We start from the raw sequence: 26204 nt of genomic DNA, 5'->3' as shown, positions 1-26204 counted from the left end.
CCTCCCTTCTGTCCTGCTGTCCTTGGGAGATGATGTCTGTGAAGCTTCCCCTCATTCCTTCCTGTTTGAGGGGTGGTTTTATAACAATATGTATCAGAATTTTAATCGGGCAGAATGTTTCTTTTAGTTAAAGAACATCTTTTCCTTTGCAATGCCTACTCAGAGGACACAAAGAGGAAAACATCAGGGTTTTCAGAGAAGAAACTGCACATTTCTATTCAGAAGATGCTGGTACAGAAAATTGATGCTGTTACGCTTAAATGCTTACAAAAAATAGAATTTTTGAGGAAAGAAATGTGAATGATGTAAACTGTTATAAAAACATCAGCTACACTGAAGCCACACTAATTTATACCAGCTGAGAATCTCCCCACTCATCATTTAAGCAAAATCTTGCAGATGTTTCCATTTAGAAGGTCAGAAATGTTTACTCCAGAATTCAAAATTATTCTAATTTCTTCACAGACTTCTACTTGCAAAGGGTCCACTACAAACTCCTCATTTATCCACCAACTGCTTTGCAGCTGTAAATTGCAATCTGCTTTTAAATTGCTTCTGGATGCCTTCTCTTAATCTAAAATAATGAGAAAAAGTAGGTAGTACACAATTTTTTATTTCCATTCAGGTATCGAAGCCCTTAGTGAAGGACTATGTAAATAAAAAATGTCAAAATTTACCTACTTTTGAGTAGGTAAATGTACAAGCTTTTGAGAAAAATCTATTCTATTATTTTGAGCATAATAATGTTCCTGAGTCATATATAGCGATTAATAAAGCCTTGTGTCATGGATTCTGTTAAAATTCTGCCCGTGAAAAAAGTTGACGCAATACAGACAGCTAAAAAAGAGGAGGGGTACAGAAGTACAGAATGTCTTACAACATGAAATGAATAACACTTCATGCATCTAAATTCTGAAATAAATATATTGAGTAAATCTTTGTTATGTCCCTGGCACAGATTAGTGGAAATACTTGTCAGAGCTCTTAGTGGAGGTGATATCAATGTCTGGTATTTCTGGCAGTTTTATGTTTTATTCACCACACAGAACTTATAGCTCTTCTCTTCCTGGTTGGTTTTAGACTAAAGGGTGCATTAGGAGTCACAGGAATTAAATGAAGGACTTTCTGAGACAAATCAGCATTCCTTGCAAACATCCTTTCAGTATTTTCCAGCTCTCTCTTGGGGGAATAGGAGAACCACATAACACTATTCGGTCACAAGCAAAGACTTTTTGGTTTGTTTAGGTATTTAAGAAAAAGGCTCCATTTAATAACAACATTTGTCTGTAAATTTGGCTTCCACAATGTGGACTTTTATGATTTTTTTTTTTCTTTTTCAGCAGAGAAGCTTTTTAACTAAATAAGCACCTCTGACAAATGAAGTGACCACTGGAAGTTCATCAAAGTATTCACATTTACAGGTATAAAATGAACATTTCTCATGAACATATTGAAGCTCCAACTCTGCTGTTCTATTTCAGTCCAGAATTACTGTTCATGGCACAAAGACAGGTATTATTCAGAATTCAACCTCCCCAAATGTCGCCCTGTCTGTGCCCTGGAAGCACAGAACTGTTTTGGCTGCACTTACAGTGCTTTGATTAACAAATATCACTGAAAAATAGGATTTCAACTGGTTGGCTGCATCTGTCACTATGCATAGACCTCTGGATGAGATGTGTATTGACTATTACATCTGCATTTCTTTCTTTTTAATTGCATCGTGCTTATATTCCTTGGGTGATCCATGAGGAAACAAGTCTTGTTTATGTCCAATGAAAAATCTGTTCATCAAGGCAGGCAGCTGAAAGTCAATGTCAACTCAATATTTCTACCTATAACAGAGGACTAAATACTTTATCTAATTAACTGTTATTTTTTTTCCCTCCTTATCTTACCAGTTTCCTCCAGACCACCCAGGGGGGGATTTTCCTCTGTGCCTTCTCTTTAACAATCCAACTTCCTCTGAACACTTAATGACAGTACACAGTGAGACAATATTGGCATCATTTTGGGTGATGTTCCTTGCATCCAGTGAAAATGCTGCTTTCCAGTGCTGGACCCTACTTGGCATCCACTGTGCAGTCTCCACAATTACCTGTGGATGTGTCAGACTTTCTGAGGGCAGTAAGGTGCTGGCAAGAAGGGTTTTCATTCTGACATTCTCCTGTGAAAACCCCACCTTCAAGCAAAGAATGAGTGTGAGCTTTAACTGCACATGTACAACAACTTCAGCTCCTGTTTGGAATGAATGGAGACAGAGCAAAGAAATGAACTCAATCCTCATCATGGTAATTAATTTTTTTACTTGGAGAACAGGCTTCTTTGTGTCCACATTCTCCTTTGTAGGACATCACAACTGTGAGGCAACAGGGATAAAATAAAAGAAAATAAAATTTAAAGAAAAAATAAATAAAAGGAGTTTTTAAACTCCTACCAGACTTCCAAAAGAATTCAAGTCCAAAGGACCAGCTCTATTTTCACAGAGCAAAGCCCTCGTCTATTCCTGCCTCTTCCTCAGATCAATGTGTTAAGTGATAGCCATTCAAATTACTTGTCAGTTTAATCAGAGGAAGTGAAACACAATTACAGGGCATTAGTGTAAAAGCCAGCACAAAATAACAGAATGTCCATGTGGGATATCTGAAGCAAAAGCCTGTTGAAAATAACTCTGTGACATTTTCATCAGCAGTCTTTTTTACAGAAAAAGAAACCTTTTGGAAATGCTATTACAAACTAATTAGGCATAAAATAATGTTTTACTTCTATAGACTGATTAGAGGCTTTATTTCTTCTCGTAGATATCAGAAATATTTTTGGCTTTTGTTTTATTATTAGAATAAAATTAAATACATAAAGATCTTTATGGAAATGATAACTGGTGCATTTACAAAGCCTCTCTGTGCTCCCTCTCAAGTCAGCAGGAGTTTTGCCATTATTTCCATTGAATGATAGGAGCAGTCATTCTTCATGGACACTCCAAATTTCTATTGAATAAAATATTTATTTTTGGAATCCTCAAGCAGATGACTTGGATTAAGTGGGTGAAATGGGAGCAGGGAAGGGTACGGATGACTCCTTCACCTGCTGAAGGCAGGGCTGAAAATTTGGTGGATTCCAAAGAACAAACAAATGCAAACCTGCCCTGAAATCACTGTCTGGAGTCCCCAGGTGGGATATTCCGGGGTGAGCACTGTGCCTTGAGTCCCTCTGACCCTTTCAGCCCAGTCTGCACCACAGCTCAGTTTCACTGGAATAGGTGAAGAACCACCCAGTTCAGGGTGTGAAGGAAATAAGGACTTGTGAATCCCCATGACAGGAAAGCAGACTGAAGCCCTAAGTTATCCTCAATTATTAAAATTAAAATATAGGAGGTAGAATAACCTCTATGTGTGTTGGAATTTATTTTTTTTAAACCCTTATAAATGCATGTCTTCAGGACAGAATTGAAAAAAAAGCTGGAAAAAGCCTTCTCCTTCCAGACCTAATTGGATTTTTAAGATCTAGAAGAGGTGGGGCACTGGACTTTATTCAGCACAGCACATCTCCTGGAATGAGGTGACTTCACTTTTTTCAAGAGCCACAATGCATAGCCCAGGTCTAGGTGCCCCTGTGGTAAAATCACTTAAAATGATCATCTTGTAATTCTGAGCTCAGAGACTCTGAGGTCTTTAATTGGATTTGGCCCTTTATCTTCTATATTCATGAGATAGTAATTAATTTGACCATCCCTGCCTGGTCCACAGGGTAATTGAATGAATAGCTCTGCACAGCACATAAATGCCTCCAAAAAGAGTTATTACTATGACTGTGCAGTGTAACGAGTTAACTCTGTCTCGTTGGAAATGATGGCATTGAAATTCCTAAGGAAAGTGCCACTGGAGCCCATCTCACAGCTAATGGGAAAGGAAGAAAGGATGTGAATATGCAACATGCAAAACCACTGCACAGTTGGTACTCTACCCATTAAAATAGTGACAATTAAAATTTAATCCTATTTTTCCAAGTTTCGTTGATACACCTTCATCTTCTGGCACTACTAAAACCCTGAAAATACCTCAGAAGGGGTTAAAAACAACTTAGTACTTTTGGTAGATTGCCACAAAGACTTCTAGTAGGAAATGAAGTGGAAAAAATGTTAAGGAATGTTAAATGAAATCACAGCAGACTGAAACCTGTGGTTCCAGTGCAAGACCTGAAATAAATTTGAAACAGATGCTAATTGGCACCACCTTCACTCTGATGTTCATAAATGAAACTGAACGAGACTTCAGAGGTGCCAGAGGAAGACCAGCCATCCAAAGAACATTAAAACAGGCTTGGATTTGGTTTGTCAGCTCCAAAGTTATTTATATCTGTCTATATCTGTTTATATCCTTCTGAAAATTCATCCAATGAGACACGTGTACATTTGTAAAAGGACTGAAAGTCTGTGGAATTGAAATTCTTAAATTACCCCGGTTATGCCTTCCATTAGCAATCAGTATTGGCTTTGGAGGTGATCTCCAGATCTAGGGTTGTACTGAGCTGTTCTCTGCAGCAGATTTTTCCCTGAGGAATGGGTGATGGTTTCTATCAAGACAAACAGGGTTGTTTGCAAGTCTCAGTACAAATCATGCACTGCCACAGACATCAGCAGCTCTTTGGAACCCCTTTTAATGACAAATGCTTACAAAACTAACTGCACGTGGTAAAAGTGCTGATTGATCACTAAATCTGGTTTGATCCTTTCCCTCCCGGAAAACCTGATGCTACAAATCAAACCTATTTTTAATATTTAAGGATATCAACCATTTTAAATAGTGTTATTCCAATAATTCAGCAATTTGGCCCTTCTGTGACCTCAATATCAATTTCTGTACTAATACAATGCAGAATTCCACACTTCCTATTTATTACTCTATTCTTATATGCCACAACCTATAATTCCACTGGCATTATCTTTGATATTATAACTGAATAAAAACCTACTATAAAAATGAATGATTTCACTAAAAGCAAGAACAACTGAGAAACTTCTGCACGTTCTACTTGGTGGAGATGTGCACCAAGAGGAGAACAATAGAATCCACAATCTATGGGAACTTGACTCTACTTCTAATTCCCAGCCCTGGCTTCTAATAGACTACATTTTAGTGAAGTTTTCTTCAGTATGGCAATTAGTGTTAAGGGTGAGTCAATTCCATGATGATCAAATGCCTAAAGAAATTTAAAAAAAAAAACAAACTAAAGCTCAGCAGGAGAAGCTCTGTGGCTTTCCACACTGCATGATGCTTTTCACTTCAAAACTACCAAGTAAATTACTGAGAAAAAATTACTGTGAATAAAATGGGCTGCACTGTGTTAAGTAATTATTTCTAAAGTGTGAAATGGGTAGGAAGTATCTCTTCTCAAAGTAGTGCCATGATGTATATTACCTCTCCAGTATGAAGTGAACAGTCTTTTTTTTTCTCCTTTTTTCTTTATCTTGCAGGAGAAATCAGTGGAATGAAAACTTTATTTTTCTAATGATTTTGTATGTGGGAGAGAAGTGTAAAGACTCAACCTGTGAAACTCTGCTGTGCTCCACTATTTGTATTGTGCTGGGGTTTTGAGGAGAATTTCTAGAGTTTCATGAGCTGTCAGGAAATCACAGAATGGTAAAAGGCTGGAAAAGACCTCTAAAATCGAGTCCAACAGTTCACCCAGCACTGCCATGTTCACCACTACAAACTCACTAAATTATGAATATATTTGGGTGATTCTCCCCATTTAAGGAATGCAGGATGGAGTTGGGATCTCCTATGCCAAAGACCAGAATTTCTGTGAGTGCTGAGGGATGCACCTCAGGGAAGGTTTGATTTTGGAACAATGCAGGACACTGCTTGCTTTAAGTTTTTCTTTCAATCACGTCATGCCACACACCCATTCTGTCCCTCAGTCTTGGGACCAGAGGTAAAAGAAGGTCACTTTAATTAAAAAGGCACCTCACAGCATGGGGTAGGAAAATATTCTTCTTGCTTCTGAAAGAAGAGAGGGAGTTCTTGCCATTAATTAATACCTAGATGCATAACAACAAGCAAGAAGAAAAGGCTGTTTTTTCTTTTTTTTTTTTTTTTTTTCAACAACTATTATTAAAAGTTGCAAGGACTGAGGAAAAGAAAGGGGAAAGCCATTAAGAATCAAAGAGGAGCTTTCCCCAAGACAAAAGGTGACACAAATTGGTTGTAATGACCTGGCTAAATACTGCTGTCTATTTAAAGGATAATTACACAGACATTAAAACATTTATGCAGCATTAATGTGAAATTCAGTCACAGATCAAAATCAAGAGATAGCAGAGATTAAATAAGAGAATCCTAGTTCAGGATTAGTAGCTGACAAGCATTATTCCTAAATATTTTTCCTTGATAAATAAAGGAAATAAAATATTTTTCCTCAATATTTTTCCTTAATACTCTGTTTCAACAACATGCAGTACAAGTTTTTACTTAATTTTGTTCATACACAGGAAAGATTCATTGCAAAAAGATCAGAAAGGGTTATTTCCTGAGACTAAATATCACATGGATATCCAGATTATACTTTGCAGGGCTGTGACTTCTGAACACTCAGAGCCATGCAGTGACCGCCTAAGATAAAGAGCAAAAGTGCATCTACAGAGTGTAAACTCATTTTGGCATCTGTCCTGAAACTGTCTTGGAGGTTTGACCTTCAGAAGAACTTCAGAGAACACAGATGGGTTGACTAGGGCTGGCCACAGGAAAGGGTTTAACAAGTCAGTGCTGCAGAGCAGTTGGAAATGATGCAGAGCAGGACTCTAAATAGATCAGGGGAGCTCTGCTGAGATATCTGTGTGTTCATGGCTTCTGCTCTGGCATCAGGAGGGGAATGGATGGAACACTCTAGTTTTAATAGAGTTTGGGAATTATATGGCATTATTTTCAATTTTTAATATTTTATTATTTAATTATTTTGATAATTAAATTTTATAATTCTATCAGTTACATTAATGTTTTGAATAATTTCATAAATATGTTTCCTTCCAAATACAGTAATTGTTAGTGAGGATAGCCTATATTTGGAGGTAAAATGCCAAGTCATTTTGGAAGCTTCCCTGTGACGTAGGAAAATGACACAAAGTCACCAATGCTACATCAGGAAAGGCCACTTTGAAAGCCACATTCCCTGGAGGCTGCATTCCTGCTGGGCATGGACAACCTCAAATCCATGACCACGTCAGACAAGGTACTGAGAAATGTGTCTGATAAATGAGCCTGTTCAATCTCACATGCTCACACAAAACAAAAGGCATGAGTTTACAAAGTCAAGATTTCATCAGCTTCTCTTTAGACAGAAATCCATTTCTTCAAAAAATAATTGCTTTAAGTGCACAACTGTGTGTACACATTTGCAGATATTTTTAAACTCAAAAATGAAATTTCTTAGATGACTTGCTAAATCAAGAGAAGAGTGCCCATCAATCATTTAATATAGCTAAAGAGTAGAAATTCTGGTAAAGAGTGCTTTTTTAAAAAGCAAAATGAGGCTGGTAGAACGATTGTCTACGCCAGCATTCATTTGACTGATGAACTTCAGAGTAGTTTATAACAACAAATAGCATCTCCTAGTGAAAAACTCTCCTAATATTCTGCTCTACAAAAATATATTTTTGACATCAGAAACAAATTGCAACAACGTGCAGAAGAATGAGTTGTTGCCTTTGAAAGCTAATTCCAAAATATCACATAACTTCAAATTTTATCAAGACAAAAAGAAAGCTGGGTGACACGTTTTTATGCATTTCTGTGTATATAATGCTTTTGTAATTCAAATACACCATGTTTTACCATCAAACCATCAAAATAAATAAAAAATGCCATGTTTTTTTGACTGGTATCATTAATAGTTTCAATACTAAGAAGGACAGTGCCAATATTATGTACTGTGTTAAATATCTTAAGTCAACTGCCATTTTTTTCTTTAATGTCACTGCCCTCCTCAGCTGGGCAGGATAAGGTCAAGATAAGGACAAGGAGAGATCCCTCACCACTTGCTGTCATGGGCTAAAGAGACTCAAATGGGAGAAAATAAATTAATTTATTACCAAGCAAATCAGAGTAGGACAATCAGAAATAAAATCAAATCTCAAAACACCTTCCCTGCACCCAGAGAAACTATTTAGAATAGCAAAACCTGATGTGGAAAAGTATTTTCTTCTGAATACAGAATCATGAAAACTTTTGGCTTCATATCCTCATGACTTATGGCTTAAATCAACTTTTGAATTATATTGACTTAACTGGTTTTGGCATCACTGCTGATATTCTTTTCATATAAGACAAGCATTATTAGAACTGGTTATTTCTGTAAACCTTGAATCCAGTGAGTTAAATGTGACCATGATTCTTAACCCTTCAGTAATAAATCCTAATAACCAATCTGGATTTATAACAGCCTATTATACAGCACATTCATGAATATAGACCAATTTTCAGTTGCCTGGACTAGAAATCATGATCATATCTAATCTGTGCCTGACAATAACTTTATGATGTTTAGTGGAAAATCTCACTGGCTTCAGAGGTCACTGAAAAAGATCACAAACTATTTTACACAGCAGAGTTTTTAGTAAAAAAAAAACAAACCAAACTAAACAAAAAAACCCCAACAAAAAACAAAACAAAACCAAAACAAAAAAAAACCCACAAAAAAACCAACAAAACAAAACCACAACACTATGAACCCTTCCAAAAAAAACTGAAAAAACAAAAAACAAACCTATTGCTTGTTGTGTTGTTCTATATACATGGATTTTATGGGCCCTTTTTATTCTGCAGACGTTATGCTGAAATAAATACATAAACTCAGAGATTTTTTTTTTCCTTTTCTTGAGTATTTTGGGAATTCCAAAGGTCACATTTTGAGGTTGGAGGCCCCATCTCTGGGTATCCATTCAAGGTCAGGTTGGACAGAGCTTTGATCTAGTCAAAGATTTCCCGACTCAGAGCAGAGGGGTTGGACAAAATGATCTTGAAAGGTCCATTCTATGCTTTATTTGGATTTTGAAGTGTATTTTTGATTCAGTATCTTGGGTTTTTTTCCTAAACAGAGCAATTGAAACTACTCAAAAGCTGCCCTCGGTACTACCAGAATGAGAATTAATTCACCAGTCTAAGACACAAAATTTATATTTCTGAAAATGTCCCAGATTTTCTCCCGTTCTCCCACTCCATGAAGAAGCTTTGAAATCCTGGTTGAGCTCTGCTGGGAAAAGATGCACAACAGTGGGGATTTCAGTGAATTGGAATGAGAATTTGGGCTCAGATTTGATCTCTCCCCACCAAACAAACGGCTCGACTCCACCTAAACTGTAAATAATAAAATCTGCAACTTTTTTATTTCCTGCACAGTTACACACAGTAAAAATTAATAGTTTTTAAAGTAATGCCTTGTATTTAATTGAGCACTGCAAAACCAGCATTTAAATATAATAATATTTTTGAAAGAATGCATAGAAAATGAACAGACCTGTTTAGTGCTTCAGAAACAGAGGGTGAGGTACTGTTTTGTAAATATGATCTGCAAATATTTATTTTTAAAATCCAATAACCTAAACATTCTTCTACCCAAGTCTTTATTTAAATGTCAATTACCATAGCATCAGAGAGCATTCATACAGCTAAATGATGCTTCAACCAGCTTGCATTGATAAATATTCTATGACCATTACAGACTATCTATAAAATATTTTTCATTTGATCCTTTTGCAGGGTTTGCATTGAACCAGCAAACCAGTGGAAGGGGAATAAACCCCTCTAGTGATTCCTAGAATGCACATTATAAATATAGCAGGGCAATTTTAACAAATTTGGATATTTACTATATTTTCAAAATTCCTTTTTGAGAGCCCTTGTGGGATGATTCCCCTCTTTACATCCCTTTCAGGTGGCATCAGCCCACTGTACTGAACTTCATGAAGATAAAATCCATTGATAAAATAATGGCATTCTGAAGAGTTTGACATAGACACATAAACCCAAAAGAATGCTGTTTAAAATAAAACTCTTTTTTAAAAGGCATTTTTATGTTATGCCTTTTTTTCCCTTTTATGTCTTAAGATACTGTGCTTCAAATATCTCCATGCACGCTCATCATTAGGAGTTTCTTCTATTAAAACAAAATTAGGAACATTTTACGTGAAACGACCATACAGGAGCTTAGAACTGAAATATTTGGAGATATGGAAACAGTAAGAGCTAGCTACAGCAACCACAAAACATAAATAATATTTTTCCATCCTCCTACTTCATCATCAAAGCCCTTCCCCGTTCTGGGGCAGTTGCCACCTACTCCCTCTGTATCACTTCAGCGAAGGCTGCAAACGCTACCCAACATTTATGTGATGTTACACAAACACATGCAAATCCTCATGCATATGTATGAGCACAGAGACACGCCTCCAGAGTGAAACCCAACTCCCCCCTTCAAGGTCAGCGTCCTCAAACTCACAGCTCCCAAGCCAAGGAGTCTGACTGGGATGGGCATTGCAGTGAGTGGGAAAGGGCAGATTGGGAATAAAATTGTCACAGAGGCTCCCTTCAGGCTGTAGGGTTCAGTCCTTTGTCTCTCCACTTTGTAGACTCTTACATCTTTTCTACTTTTCCTTGCCCACAGGTTCAAGGTTTGCTCCTCTAGGTGGCAGTTCTAATATTTATTGCTGAATTTCTGTCTATTCAAACAATCTCAAATTGACTGCCTGGCTCGTGTTTTTCTCTTACAACAGAGTCACAATTCTTTTCACGTTCCTTTCTTTTCCCTCTTTCCATACACCCACTAAATAACCTGAGTTTCCTCTGACAGACTGTCACAGAACACCTGTGTGTGCTCTGAATTTGCTCTGCTTCCACAAGAGTGCTTTTGTTCCCTGGGCTGAGAGGCTCCATGGCTCAATAGGTTTTCTTTGCCTCCTGGTTCATCCAAGTCATCCTCGTTCACCCATGAAATAATTTCTGGACTTGAGACACTCGAAGAGCCCAAGAGGCTCCTGTGGAGGCACCTCCTGGTAGGTTAAGCTGTAAATGCAGCCCCTCAAAATATCCCACTTAAATGCTCTCCTCTGCCTCGCTGCTTCCATTTCTTTACTTCAATGCTGCCCCAAATCCTTGGATCAATTGACTTTTCAGCCTCCACTCTCTCCTGTCATACAGGATCACAAAGGCTTATCTTGAACAGTGGGATTGAATGTTTTGCCCTCACAGGGAGACATGAGTATCAAATCTGGAAAAGATTCAAAAAAAAAAAAAAAAAAAAAAGAAACAACAAAAGGGAACATTTCACAAGCCTAGGAAAGTATTAAAAAATTGAAATTCTATATATTCTCTTTTTTAATCAGTGGTTTAGCACAGTGATAAGTACAACAGCTAATTGTATTTGTGCAAACTCAATAAAAGGAATTGAAACACAAAATGTTGCAAACTAAATGAAATAATAGCATCAGTCATCTCTGAAATCATGACACTTGAGAAACATAATAAAATTCAAGTGCATGAGACTTTCCTGGAAATTTCCCACACACTTTTTGAAGACATCTGTTCAAAGCAGAAATGTAGGGTAAATTTCTGGAGAGGGAGGAAAAAAACAACAAAATAGCTGTATCTTCCTGATTTCCCCTATAGATTACATGATGCAGAGCAATTTCTTTGGGGCATTTTGTGACCTTTTCCGCTTGTCTGAACCTCTCCTGCGCTCTGGGGTGCTCCAAGAGAAGCCCTGAATCAGCTTTGTGATGCTTCTCATGAGGAACAGAAATGGACTTTTAGCCTGGCTCTCTGTGCTGCAGACCCATCTTTAACTCGTTCATCCCATTTAAATCGAGTGCTGGTGATAAAGGGACACCCCCACCCCCCACAGGAACCTTTTGCTAATGCCCTGTGAACAAATTTCCTGTCTGTGCTGGTATCAGGATACCATATTGCACTGATCAGAGCCCCATTAACCACTGCCACACTTACAAACACAGGCAAGAATTTAATTTAAATGTCATTTTAAATTTCCACTATTAGACTTTGTCACTGATACTACCCTAACATTTTTTTTTCATTACTCCAAGGCTACTGAGCATCTTTATGTTCACAGATTTTAATTTTAATTGCACACTCAACTATCCTAAATTATTAGGCAATGTACCAAGGTAACAGGAAATTTGCATTATAGTGTTTTCTCCATATGCTGAGCAGGTTAAACTATATCACCCATATGTTAAATTCCTCTCTGCTGTGAATGAAACCAATGAATGTGGTCTTTGTACATCTGTAACAGACTGCAGAACTGTTCAGATCTGCTCACAGCTTCAGCAGACCTTGAGGAACCAGCACCAGTTGTACTGGGCACATTTTTCACCCAAGATTCTAAATATTAGATCACTGGGCATATATATTTGCATAACTTCTGCCTCAAAACTAACATTTCTACCAGTTCCATCAAACACTTGAAACTTCCTCACGATATCAGTACCTGTAAATGTATGGGGTTTTCCCCCTGCTTTTTCCAATATTGTATTTTTTTGTATATCTGCTTTAAATCCTTGTGAGTCAGTTCTGCCTCTATTTTCTCTTCTCTCTCACTACTCACCATTACAACCTCACAAATTCACAGCCAGTACTTTCCTGCCTTTCAAACCCAGCTGTAATTCCTGGCTCTCCATTTACAAGCCATCCTTTAACCCAGCCCCTCACAAAGAGCCAAAGTGACCAGCTCAGCTTTTCTGGCCACACAAATATCTGGGATTCACAGGAGAGGAGAAAGGGTTGCAAAAGCTGTCAGTGGTTCCTTCCTTAAAATTGCAAGTCCGGTAAAATCTTGTCCAGTGCCAGCTCTGAGATTCCATTCTGGCCACATGATCTGGCCTGATTTAGGAACCAAAACATGGGACAAAGAACAGGGAGATTAGGGAGAAAGTACTGAGAGGGGAACTTGTAACCCACAAGGAGGGAAGTCATGCCCCAATAACACATTAATCTGCAGGGTAAAATGGCTCTTCTGGAGGTGGTGGTGACAAAACCTCTTCCCAGCCAAGCTATCCCCGTGTCTGTGACACGGGTGGGTCCAGGCAAACAAAGTATTTCTAAAGATTATATTACACAGATTCACTCCTTTATCTCTAATTCATGAGACACGGTGCAAAATGAGACACACTCTGCATGAAGTGTTTCAAAGGATATACAGATCCCAAAGGCACTGGGATTGGGATTTGCCTTTGGGATTTCTTCTGCAAATGCTTCTGCACAGCTGATGCTCACATACAGAAAAAAATACCACCAGCAGCTTGTGTGGCCATTGGCATGTGGCCATCTCCTGCTGCAAGCCCCTGAACCAAAGCAGGACTTGTGTCCTGCAGGAAGGAGTAGCAGCAAGATAAGATGAGAAGATCATAATTAGCAATAGAGGTAATGGATTTTACCACCCTGGGAAAAAAATCTCCTAAGCATTTAATAAGGGACATGAGATTTGAAGCTGCACTGAGGGAAATTTCATATTATACAGAGCATTGAGAAACTGTAACATGATTCAGCAGAACACTTCCATAGAGATTTTAAGGCTGTGGTGTCAAAAGGATGGAGAAGAATAGCTCTGAATCCACCTGCTGCCAGCCCTTTCCAGCCTCCATGGTGGGAATGTCTGCCTGGAAAACAACACAACTTATCTGGTTCACCACGGGCTGGGGAGAGGGGCCATGTGAGACCCTGGGTGTCACCAGCCCATGTGTGACAGTGAACCCCTTCAGAGAGACAGGTTACACAAAACAAAACCTGAGATACAAATAAAGGAATGAGAAATACAAAAATAAATAAAAAATAAAAGCCAGCTCTGGACAAGCTGCTCTTTTTTCTTTGCATGCCTCAATAAGGTATTATGACCTTGTGGGCATGAAAACCAAATCTCTGTGTGGGGGTGAGCTGATGTTTTGTGCTACAAGCTACAGAAGGAAAGGGTTGGATGCCCACAGTGTCAGTTCATGGCTTCTAAAGCACAAACTCTGCTTCAGCATAGGAATCCTGTGTCGTGTTTCTTCTGTTTAGTCTCTGTTTACCTTCTCTACTTATAAGCAGGAATATTTCATGCAGGTGTTTTTAAGTAAAATGACACAAAGAAAAATACTGGAAGTGCAAAAATACTATTGCACTGGAAGCTGCAGATGTACTTTAGATAGCTAGAAGCACCTAGAATATTGGACGGGTGTCAAATAAAATCTAAGAAATATTGTAACATCATTCCACAAATCCAAAGTTTGATGGAAATGCAGTTTAGATAATTAAAAAAAAATCCTACCAGCTTGTCACTTATTGTGTGTGTATGTGGGCTTGCAAATAACCATCCCAGCAAACCAAACCAAAGCAAACATCTTTGGGTATATTCTCAGGAGAACTGCACTCTGGAAAAAATAACAGGAGTTTTATTTCAGTTCAGAAAACCAAAGGTGCCAAAGGGTCACCTCGTTGAATATATTCTGCATGTGACATGGTCACTAACAGGGATGAAAACCTGAAGGCAGGCAAATATACCTGCAACTTAATGCACATAATATATTCCAGGCCTTCACTGCAATAGTTAATGCCTTTGAGAGTCCTCAGGGGCACAGCTGTCCAGCTCCATCAATTTTTACACATAATGCAGGTAATCAGTAATTCAGATGTTATACTGAGCTCATAGAGACAGAATATATGAATGTAGTAAGTTTTCTCACAGAAGCTCCACAGCTAGAAATGAGGAGGTGTATTTATTTAAAACAGTAGAATCTTATTTCATATTAAAATAAAATTTAGGAAAATCCATAATTCAGCACAAAGTGATTTGTGCATTTAAGTGAATGCTTACAACTCTCAAGCTCTGTGGGAAAGGCTGTTGCACAATGAAATGGTGGAGATGGGAGCTGCAGTTGTGTGGGCACCTGTGGGATCAGAGCAAAGACGAAGAAAATCCCTTTTATTGTGAGTTCTTGCAAATTTCCTTATTTAAATTACAGAGTTTATTCATACTCTACAGACTTTCTGGGCAGGCAGAGGAATGAAATATGCATTGCATGTTACCTAAACATTCTTTCTTTCTCATTACAGGATCAACTCAGCTCCAGGAGAAAATCTATTTTGTTCTTCCTAGGTCCTGCTCATGAGCCTCAGATGGCACTGAGGCACAGTCGGGTAACTCCAACTCAGGCAAAAATTGAAAGGAGGAAAGGAAATCTTGGTGTAGGCAAGTTCTTCCATCACCACTGTTTGATGCAGATACATCCTTCTTTACACAGTTTCATAAAGAAAATATAATTATCCATGCTATACAATGAGCTTTCTACCTACAGCAATTCACTTAGAAATGACACAGAAAGGTTTTTCCTGGGTCTGTCAATGTTTCATATCATCATTAATGACCTGGGTGATAGCATATGGAATATTCTTATTAAATTTGGAGGTGACACCAAGCTGAGAAGCACTGAAAGTGCTCAGGAGAGCAGAATAAAAATCCAAAATGATTCTGACAAATTGCACTTATGTCTCAAAACAGAAAAATAAAAGAAAAAAAAAAAAAAAGAGGCTATTCCAACAGGGTCATGTGCAAGATGTTCACTCAGTCAGGAATAACAGCTATAAAATCCAGAACAAGTAGCAGCTCTACAGAAAATCTGCAGAAGAGGCTCCACGGGCTCTTGCACTTCACAGGAGGACCACGAGCCATCAGTGTCACCCAGCTGCCACAAAGGCAGCTTCCTTCTCCAGCAGGAAAACCCAGCAGCAGCCAGGAGAGCCTGTCCTCCCTGTTAGCAAGGCCTCAGCTTCAATACCTTGGGGTTTATTTTGGCACTGTGTATAGAATAAATGTGGACAGTTTAGGAGGGATCCAAAGCAGATCAAAAGCAATTACCAAAGATGAACATAAGACTGCACCAACAGGAGAACCTGGGTGCTCTGGGCTTTGTAAACTCCTGGAATGTGAGAAGTGAACCACAGAATTACAGATCACAGAGTATCCTGAGCTGGAAGGGACCCACAAGGATCATCAAATCCATCTCCTGGCCCTGCACAGACACCCCAACAATCTCACCCTGGGCATCCCTGGGAGCTTTGTCCAAACCCTCCTGGAGCTCTGGCAGCCTCGGGGCTGTGCCCATTCCCTGGGGAGCCTGGGCAGTGCCCAGCACCCTCTGGGGGAAGAACCTTTTCCTTCAGAAGTTTTCAGAGCCTTCAGGAGGAGCTGTGTCAGGAACGACCAAATGAATATTGCCTTAGAGCAAAGACATGGGCCAGGTGATTTCTTAAATCCATTACACTTCCAAGGACTAAGAGGGTTTATAAAGCAAGGACTTGCCCAGCTATAACTGATAGAAAGAACTGGCTAAAATGCAGCTGAGCATTTTTAACTCTTATTCAGAGGGGTTTATATTTCTTTAAGAAGAATGGGTTAGATAGGAACCTCCAAGTAAAGCATTATTTATAAGAAGGCTCCAAAATATGGTCAGGGCTGAAACTCAAAGCTCAAAAGGTAATGCAGAAGTCTCCAATCCCATCATTTTGGTGAGAATCCACCTCAGCTCCAGATCAGAGCATATTCTTAAACTCTGTCTATTCTCTATATTCTAAAAATCTGAGCACTGAAGTCAAACTTATTTTAGACTTCAAGTAAAAATATTTTAAAGATTAAAATAAGCCCCTAAAAGAGCTCCACTGTTGTATCTTTACTGGTTAAAGTGGAAGCTAAATGACAGAAGTTTCTGCAAAAGATGATGTCCTATATATTGACCAAAACTCTTTTTTCCTAGGGATTAAGTGCAGCATTAGAGAAATGAATCTTGTGGACTTGGTTTAGCAGTGGCCTTGGTGCATGATCTTAAAGGACTTTTCCAACTTAAATGATTCTGTGATTCTACACTTACTGCACCTATAAATATTTTTCTGTTTCTTGATATTTTGATTAAGATGACTGGATTACACATTTCATGTGTAATGCTTTTTTTTTAAATTCCCAGTCTGTGAAATGTTGTTTCAGCTTTATAAACTGTCAAGCAAAACTTAACTATACACAGAATTTACTCCTTTAGCCTTGACATGATGTTATCTAAACTGGTATTCTCTAAAATCCCAATTGAAAATAAACACATTGCAAGAAAGTAAATATATTTTTACAGTCTCCTGTAGTTGCTAAACTACTCTATTCTGTTTTGTAGAGAAACATCTGGAAAATAGACTCCAGAATGAAAAGTTAGGAGTGTGATGTATGGTATACAGCAAAAGTAGATTTTTTTCTCAATTCCTGCAGTTGTTAGGCTGGAAATAAACCATGGAAATGGCTATAGGGGAAATTTCACTGTATATATAAAAGTAATTATTTATATTTAATATTGTGCTACAGACACAGCAGTTAGAGTGCAATATCCATTGTAACATCCACCATTTGCTCCAGATTTTGATGGGGCCTCTTAGGTAATGTCACATTTGCAATCTCTGAACACAGCACTCAGGGAAAATCCAGTCAGCAGGAAAAAATGAGGATGTGAATGTGCTTGTGAGCCATCCAAGGAACTGTCCTTGACAAGCACAAAGGAAAGCCAAACACCTGTCTGCCTATTATCCACTACCAATCTCATTTAATATCAAACACCTTTGCATTTCAATGGATAAGAGAACAAACACTCCCAAACTACTGCAATGATAAATACCACATTATCATGTTTTAAAATCAGACCAGCAAAGGGAAAACCACCAATTTTGGTTTGGGCTCATAAATTAAAAATTTAATTCTAAGTCAATATGTTATTTTATTTGATCATCAACATAAGATTTTACAAACTAGGAAAAAAACCCTCATTTTTTTAAAAAAATTATTGAGTTAGTGAATTCAGAAATACTTGCTCATATGACTGAGACAGAAATTTTAAGGAAATTTTTTTATGAAGGTGTGTTATGGTTTTGGCTGGGATAGAGTTAATTTTTTACAGTTTTGGATTTAGGATGAGAATGGTGTTGATGACACACTGATGTTTTAGTTATTGCTTAGCAGTATTTATTCTACATCATGACCTTCCCAGTGTCCCATGCTCGGCCAGAGAGCAAGCACATTAAAAAACTGGGAATGAGCGTGGCCAGAACAGCTGACCTGAGGTGGCCAAAGGGATATCCCATATCATGGACACCATCCCAGTGAATAAACTGGGAAGAGTTGGCTGGAGGGGCCACTCACTGCTGGGGATGGGCTGGGCACTGGTCACTGGGTGACAAGCAATTGCAATGTGCATCACTTGTTTTGTCTACTATTATTGTTGTTGTTATTATTATTATTATTATTATTATTATTATCTCTTCCTTTACTGTCTTAATGAACTTCCTTTACCTCAACTCACAAAGTTGAATACTTCTCTCCAACTCTCCCATCCCAGCCAGCAGAAGTGGGGAGGGTGCCAGCAAGTGGCCGTGTGGTGCTCAGTTTCTGGCTGGGGTTAAATGCCAACAGCCCTTTGGTGACTGTTTTTCCTTTGCAGGTCAAGATAGATTTTCCATCCCACATCTTCATGTCCTCTCCTTGCTCATATGGGGCAGCCTGTGAAGGTTGTGAACATTTATACTCTCTCCTGAGCAAAGAGATTTTTATCCCAATAGCTGAGATACAGGTGGGGAGCAAGTCGGGACCAGGATGGGGTGGGGAGCCCTGGCACAGGGTGCCCAGAGAAGCTGTGGCTGTCTCTGGATCCCTGGAAATGTTCAAGGCCATGTTGGCCAGGGCTTGGAGCAACCTGGGCTAGTGGGAGGTGTCCCTGCCCATGGCAAGGGTTGGAAAGAGATGAAGTTTAAGGTCCCTTCCAACTCAAACCCCTCTGAGATTCCATGGCATGCAGTGATAAGCAATATCTGGATTATTCATGAGCAAGGACTTCAGGAAGCAATGATATTTGCTACTCCTCTCATAAATACTGAGCTCACACCAGGAGCTATAGGATTTAAATGGCTTTTTCCAGTAGTTAACAATCCTCTGCTCTGCTCTGTATTTTAGTCAGAAATAACTGGCAATGACCTTTCCCAATGCAAGAGATCTTCAGGACACATTCCTAAACCACATCCTCACTGATGCAGGTATTCAATGGGGTTTTAGCAGAGAAAAAAAAAAAATAGAGTCATATAGTTCAGATGCAGGGAAAGATCCATAAATGTATGCTCTGCACTCCCTAATAGGAGCAACAAGGTCTTTCCAATACTGGAACAGAATTTTTGATGAAGTGCCTGGTGGCGAATTTGAAATGCTAGCCTGGGGGCCCCGATGAGACATAATTCATTCCAGAACAAATCCAGCTTCTACATCCATTCCTCTAAAGTCATTATTGACCCAAGGGAAAATGCTGGCCTTAAGCAAGTTTTAATAAAGACTCTGGTGGAGTCATTTCTGCAGCACTAAATGCGATAATGAGAAACAAGCCACTTAGCTGCAATAGACCCAGGACCTGTATATAACCTGAAAGTCAGTTTTCTGAGGTTCTTGGGATTCCTTCCAGAGATGAAACAGGCATCCAAAAAAGATTTAATTACCTTGCTCACTAATTTGTTACATAAAAATCAGTCAGGCTTAAATGGACCAATATTCTGCTTGTCCTATATGAGTGTAATTTATTTTAATACTGTTTCTGTGAAGTAAAAATATCCATAGACTAATCAAGTCTGGGTTGAAAATCAAGGTTTTTACTAAACCAATAAAAGTGTGAACATATAAATCTGGCCCTAAACATTGCTCTACTTTAGAACTTTTCTTCAGTTTATTTTAAACAAGAAATGTTTGCACCTGTGACCATAACATTTAGTATGAAATAGCAAAATTTCCTACAGACTCTGGCAGATTGAGAGTTTCTTATTGGATTACTGAAAGTTTTCTATGGATATGGTAGGTAAAAAGCCCCTGATAAGTAGCATGTATTAGTTTTAAGTTAGATTTGTGGTTATTTTTTTTTTAATAACTGTCCTTAACTCTGTCCCTTTCTAACCATCAACCTCAAAATAAAACCTTGCTAGACACAGGGAAGTGATTTGAAAATTAAACTAGAGTCTTGATAGAGAGAGATAGAAAAAGGACTCTTTGTGTGACTGTTATGATCCTTAGCCTCCATCCCAGGCAGAGCAAGCACAATCTTTTGTGCCTGTGGTTGATGTCTGGCATTCACTCACAGAGAGATGCTTTGTTTTATGGCTTCAAATTCTACAGGCAAGTATTGAAGTTGTGAAAATCAGCAGAGGAAAAACCAGAAATAGGCTCCTCTGTACTGGTGCTTTGGTAATACAATTGATGGGAGGGAACAGGAGCACAACAATACAAGAACAGAAGAGAGGCTGAGTGTGGCAGTGCTTTAGGCAGGAGGGGAAACTGGAGAATATTCCCATGGCTGAACCATGCAGCAAACCCCTGGGCCTACTCCTGCCCTAACCCAAAACAAGCTATAACCCGGTATATCATTATGAAATTCACATTTTTTTCCAGGTCTGATCAAGTATTTACTATGAACAGAAAAAATAAATAACGTAGCATTAATCAGGGGGAGATACACTTCAGAGCCAGACCATCAAACTTAAAGCCAGTGTGCTGTACTTGCAGCCTACCCCTTCCTTTACTTCACACAAAAAGAAGTTTAGGGTATTAATCCTTTTTATGAAAACTCCTAAAATATTTTCTAAAGTTACGGGGGAATCAGTGTATGCTTTATGATCCGGGAGGATTGGCGCTTACAGACCTTTTTTTTATCATCTTTCTTTTCAGTACTGTTTGAGTTGAAATCAGATACTGTGTGGTAATTTCAATAAAAGTAATATTGACTCACGTTTCTGTGAAACTCGTAGCTATTTATATGGACAAGATGCAGGGGCGGGGGGTGGGGGCACAGAAAATATTACTGGTTTGAATGGAGATGAAATGTCAGGAAGACTGGAGTTGCCATCTACTGGAATGTGCAACGAATGACAACTGCCATGCAAAAATCCTGAATTTCAAGCATTAGTCACAGTAACCGTCCAGGTATATTGTGTTGGCTCCAGAACAAAAAATTACACACACAGAAAACCCAATCAGATATGACAAAGTAAATCTCCAAAGACAAAGAATTATTCTCCACTCAGCTTTTGAAAAGTCAGGAGATGCACAAGGAGGCTGTGTCAAACCAATCTTATTTGCCTGCATCTTTTATCCACATTCAGCAATAGATTATATTTATCACTCCTCATCAGAACACTGATAATTGCACTTGCCAGCTTCAAAAGCACAAAAGAATGTCAGAATCTGAAAAGGAGAGAATTATAAATTCCTCAAATATGGACATCTAATCATCAGTGCATTTTTAAACCACCACTTTTTAATACAAGATAATATTTAGGAATATCTTCAGCTGATGAAACACAGAAAAACATAACACAAATCTTCTTAGAGCTGCTTGTCATCAAAGGAAGTTATTACATATTAATTTTTCTGTTCCAATAATGTGTAGTAATTTCATACCAGAAAAAAAAGTATTCAAGTATTCATTCTTGTGCTTGTAGATGATCTAAAGCAGAATTTTTGTTACCTAATCCCAGGTCTTGCAAAAGACCAATTATTTAGCTAAGAAAGTTCATACAGGAAGTCTTTACAGCTGGACAGACAGACAAATCAGACCTCTCCAGGGCAGTCGAGAGGAGAAAAGAAAGCAGAAATGTTTCAGAAATTAAAAGAAAGGAGACTTTATGCTGATAGCAGCTACAGCCTGGAAATTCAAGGTATTTGCAGATATCAACAGATCACATCCCACCTCACAAGACCAAACCTATACATTAGGATTTTCTGCAAGCAGCTTAATATTTTCTCGTATTTAGTGAAGATGTTTATTAGTCCCTTAATAAATGGAGAGTATGAAGTGACTGGAGAGAAGTATCTGACATGTGAACTGTGTTATTATGATTAATGGAGTTCATACATAAAGGGTTATTTCACTGGAAAACGTCAGATTGAATAATTACTGGAATTACTCCCAAAGGGCTTTAGAAAATGTTCTGCCCAGTTTCAAGTCACGTTCTTATCACAGTTCTCTTTTGACTAGAGGGTGATCTTTAATTGCAGTTTAAAGTAAAACAAGTACTGTAAGCAATTCATTAAACATTATGAAAAATGATGTATTTCTCTAACAGTCCTTGAAAGCAGCTTTTACTTTTTACCCCATCTACAGCAAAACCAAATCAATAAATAAAATGGCTCTCTTCTGCCTTTGAAACAAAAAGCACGCTGTCGCTGTTTCCCTGCACCAGATTAGGTATAGAATATCCTAGAATTGATATATTGAAATATTACTGGCAATATTATTAAGATAAGTAGGGAAGAGATGATAGCATTATTTAGTCTCTTGGATTTCTTAAATCTAATCAGTATTTAATGGATACAACGGTGCCAGAAAATCCAGACAGTCAGAGAACACAGCTCAGAAGTCTCTGAATGTGTTTCAGGGAAGTATCCCAAGGTCAGCACTACTTTGCAGTGCTGCAGATGCCTCCAACAGGCTCCACGGTCCTGCAGAGTGAGGGCCAAGGAAAAGCAGCACAGATCAAAGGATGAATGCTTTCAGAAAGGATTTTCTTTGGGTTGAAGGTGAAACAGCCAATACCACCCAACTTCATCCCACTGGCACTAGGGAAGCTTCTTCCCACTACGTTTTCAATGTTTTCTGCTGCTCATTGCCCTCATGGCAACAGCTACAGGTGAGTTCTGCTGACCTGATGTCAGTGCATGGTCCAAGCTCAGCTGCAAAATCGGCTGCTGAAACCTCATTGTACAGATAGCACACCTGGGAGAATTGCAATTTTTGAATTTTTGTCCAACAGTCATTGCCTTGAACACTAGAAGTGTGTTGATTATTATAATATTCATTATGGTTAGAGCACCACTCATATGGAGCCAGGATGGGAGAACTGGGAGTGTTCAGCCTGGAGAAGAAAAGGCTCCAGGCAGACCTTAGAGCCCCTTTACCTAAAGGACTCCAGGAGTGCTGGAGAGGGATTTGGGACAAGGATGTGGAGTGCCAGGACAAGGGGGAATGGGTTCCCAATGCCAGAGGACAGAGATGGATGGGATGTTTGGAATAAATCCTATGAGGGACTATGAGGCACAGGTTGTCCAGAGAAGCTGTGGCTGCTCCATCCCTGAAATTGTCCAAGGCAAGGTTGGACGGGGCTTGGAGCAGCCTGGGACAGTGGAAGGTGTCCCTGAAGTAACCTGGGATAACCTTGGAGCAACCTGGGATACTGGAAGGTGTCCCTGGAGTAACCTGGGATAACCTTGGAGCAACCTGGGATAGGGGAAGTTGGAATAAGATGATCTCTTTAAGGTCCTTTTCAACTCAAAATACCTGTGATTCTCTGATCAAGATACAGCAAAAGATAGTCCATGCTGGGCAATATGCAGGGACATAGGAAGAGACAATCCCCAAAATTAAGAACTGGAAACAATAAACCCCAACAAAAATCAACATCAACTCTAGATATAAGAAGAAATAGAGCACAAAACAAGCAAAAAAAAAAAAAAAAAACAAAAAACAAAAAAAAACAGGAGATACAATTAAAAGAAGCGAATTGAAGGTCTGGACTTGCTTGCAGGTTGATTTTTAGCAGGTCTGGCACTCACTATTGTGCATTGCTGAATCTCCTTTTGTCCCCTACCTGCCATGGGTACACAACACCCCCAGCCAGCGTTCACAGACCACACCAAGCGTGAAGGGGGGATCGTTCATGATTTCACACCAATGGTTTCCCAAGGTTTTAGGATTGCTGCAAGGAACATTACTAATGCAATCATGAAAAGTGGGTATTTGTCCACAGATGTGTGCATCACTCAGCATCCTCTTAAACACATAAACACCTTTTCATAGACAAAAATATGTGAATAATGGGGGAAAAACTACAATATATCTCAAGCCATAAGCATTTTACAGATACTGACCTTTGGTTTTTGATTTAAAGGCTCTAACTAATAAAGCTTGGCTTTGCACCAAACCTGAAGAAGAAAATCAAGTACACTCTTGTCAAATCATAATTAATTTGTACTAGAAAAAAAGAGCAGAACCAAGCCAAGCATTCTTTAAAAATGGTCTCTAGAATTCAAAACACTCTGTAAAATGTCCTGTATCTTGAAAAACAGGATGATATTTTCCTGCCTTTTCAAGTCGATTACGCATCTTTCCACTCATTTAAAATATAAATTGAGTCTTAGGAAACAATAAGCTCTTCATTTTACAGGAATATTAAAGATTCAAAAGCACAGCAGTAGGAGAGGGAATGTGATTATGAAACACAGCCAAAGTGAACCGGAAAGCTTTGTTATTGTTTGCCCCCCAAATCTGCTGTTTCACCTTTAAATTCATATATAATGGCAGGGTAATTTACATTCATCCTACTGTTCAGATTTTGAGAATGTATTTGGCATATTCTTTCCAAAACCTTGGAAAATTCAGGACCTTTGAATATGTTATTATAATTTACTATGCCCCTGTATATATTTATTAAGAGTAATGGAGTAACACAAACTTTTGATTACTTTGTATGTTTCTTCCTTCTAAGACATGAAAAGTCTTCAAAATACATTGAAACAAAACCAAACAAGAGTCAGGAATGCATATTTCAGACTGCCATTGGATCTCACAAAATTAAATTAGCTGTTGAGGAAAGCTGAGTTTCTAAGATTACACATACACCACACACAAACCTCCTCCACCATAAAAACTCTTCAGTAATGCCTTGAGTATTTTTAAGTTGGTTTAAAAAAAGAAGGTCAGGTTATTCTCTTTTTTTTTTTAGAAGGCATGACTATCTTTTGTTATGCCTTTAAATATGTCCTTCTGAGACTCTTGACCCATGATTATTTCTCTTAGACATTACATCAGTTGCAAATAAAACGTAATGAAACCATAAATATTGCAGGTAGTCAACAAACCATCGTCTTTAAGCTTGCAGAAATCACAATAACTTCTCTCTGAAATATGACTCTTCAACCTGGTTTCTGCATTATTAATTCTGTCTATGAGCTAATGATCCAGAGGCTCTCTAATCTCCCTGTAAGATGCAATACACATGCAGAATTTCAGTGCATTTCATCCTGAATTTTCCCTTCAGAATATGGATATCATTGGAGCAGGAGGATGAAAACATAAAAATCCTGCCTCCCATCTCTGCCACAATTCCCCCAAGAGGTGCACACAAACTGAGAATGCCACAGCCTGCCAAAGGTGCCACTGCCCGTTCCCTATGGGTGCCCTGCTCGATCCAGCATCTATTTCCACGATTATGTGACCCAGCCTCTGTTGTTCAGGTCTTCAGCAAATCCAGGAGTCACATCTAAGAACATTCCAAAATACATTATTTACAGGTAACATTTCCTAAAAGCAGAGTTTTTCTGTAGAACAGCCCCTTTGCATGTAGTGATAGGGCAAGGGGGAGTGGGTTCAAACTGGAAAAGAGCAGGTTTATGGTAAAGAAGAAATTCTTCCCTGGGAGGGTGGGCAGGCCCTGGCACAGGGTGCCCAGAGAAGCTGTGGCTGCCCCTGGATCCCTGGAAGTGTCCAAGGCCAGGTTGGATGGGGCTTGGAGCACCCTGGGACAGTGGGAGGTGCCCTGCCCACGCCAGGGAATGGAACTGGATGATCTTTAAGGTCCATGCCAACCCAAGCTATTCTCTAATTTTATGATTCTGTTTTTCTGTGGAGTCAGTTTTAATGGTGTCTTATGTGATGGAAGAGGGATCAATAAAAGTCTTTATTCAATTTCAAAATACCAGCACCAACTTCATAGCTAACATGTATTCCTAGAAATAATGCATCCACAAAGGCCAGCATGAAGGTTTTTGTCTTTTCTGATTGTGCTTTAAAATGCATTTAGAAACAAGCACAAGAAATGGATTAAGAACTGGTCTAAGACTGAGAACAGATTTTCTGTTCTGGGAAAATCTTCCAAGAGCAGTTCATCCACTTGTAAAAAGACTTTCCAGAAGATTGCCAGGAACAGCTTTTAACTTGTTCATCCTTGCTTTTAATAATTGATTTCATAAATTCCTCTGAATTCTCCATATGTCCTGTATTTTGGAAATCTAAAAAGTGTTCACAGCCTTTCAAGTTATGCCATTGGTAAAAAGAATGAAGGGTTTTGTATCAGGAAGGTTTTCCCCATGTACTACCAATGACTGCTCCACAG

General features: G+C 38.7%; 1 protein-coding gene across 13 annotated transcripts in view; it reads right to left on the bottom strand.

Moving 5' to 3' along the window:
* Positions 1–26204, bottom strand: part of CTNNA2 (catenin alpha 2) — a 463208-nt gene that overhangs the window by 122096 nt on the left and 314908 nt on the right. The window lies entirely within an intron of this gene.

The sequence above is a fragment of the Sturnus vulgaris genome, chromosome 4, assembly GCF_052056855.1.
Source record: "Sturnus vulgaris isolate bStuVul1 chromosome 4, bStuVul1.hap1, whole genome shotgun sequence".
NCBI classification, from domain to species: domain Eukaryota; kingdom Metazoa; phylum Chordata; class Aves; order Passeriformes; family Sturnidae; genus Sturnus; species Sturnus vulgaris.
The sequence above is the reverse complement of the archived record's forward strand: the minus strand, read 5'-3'. Positions and strand labels throughout refer to the sequence as shown.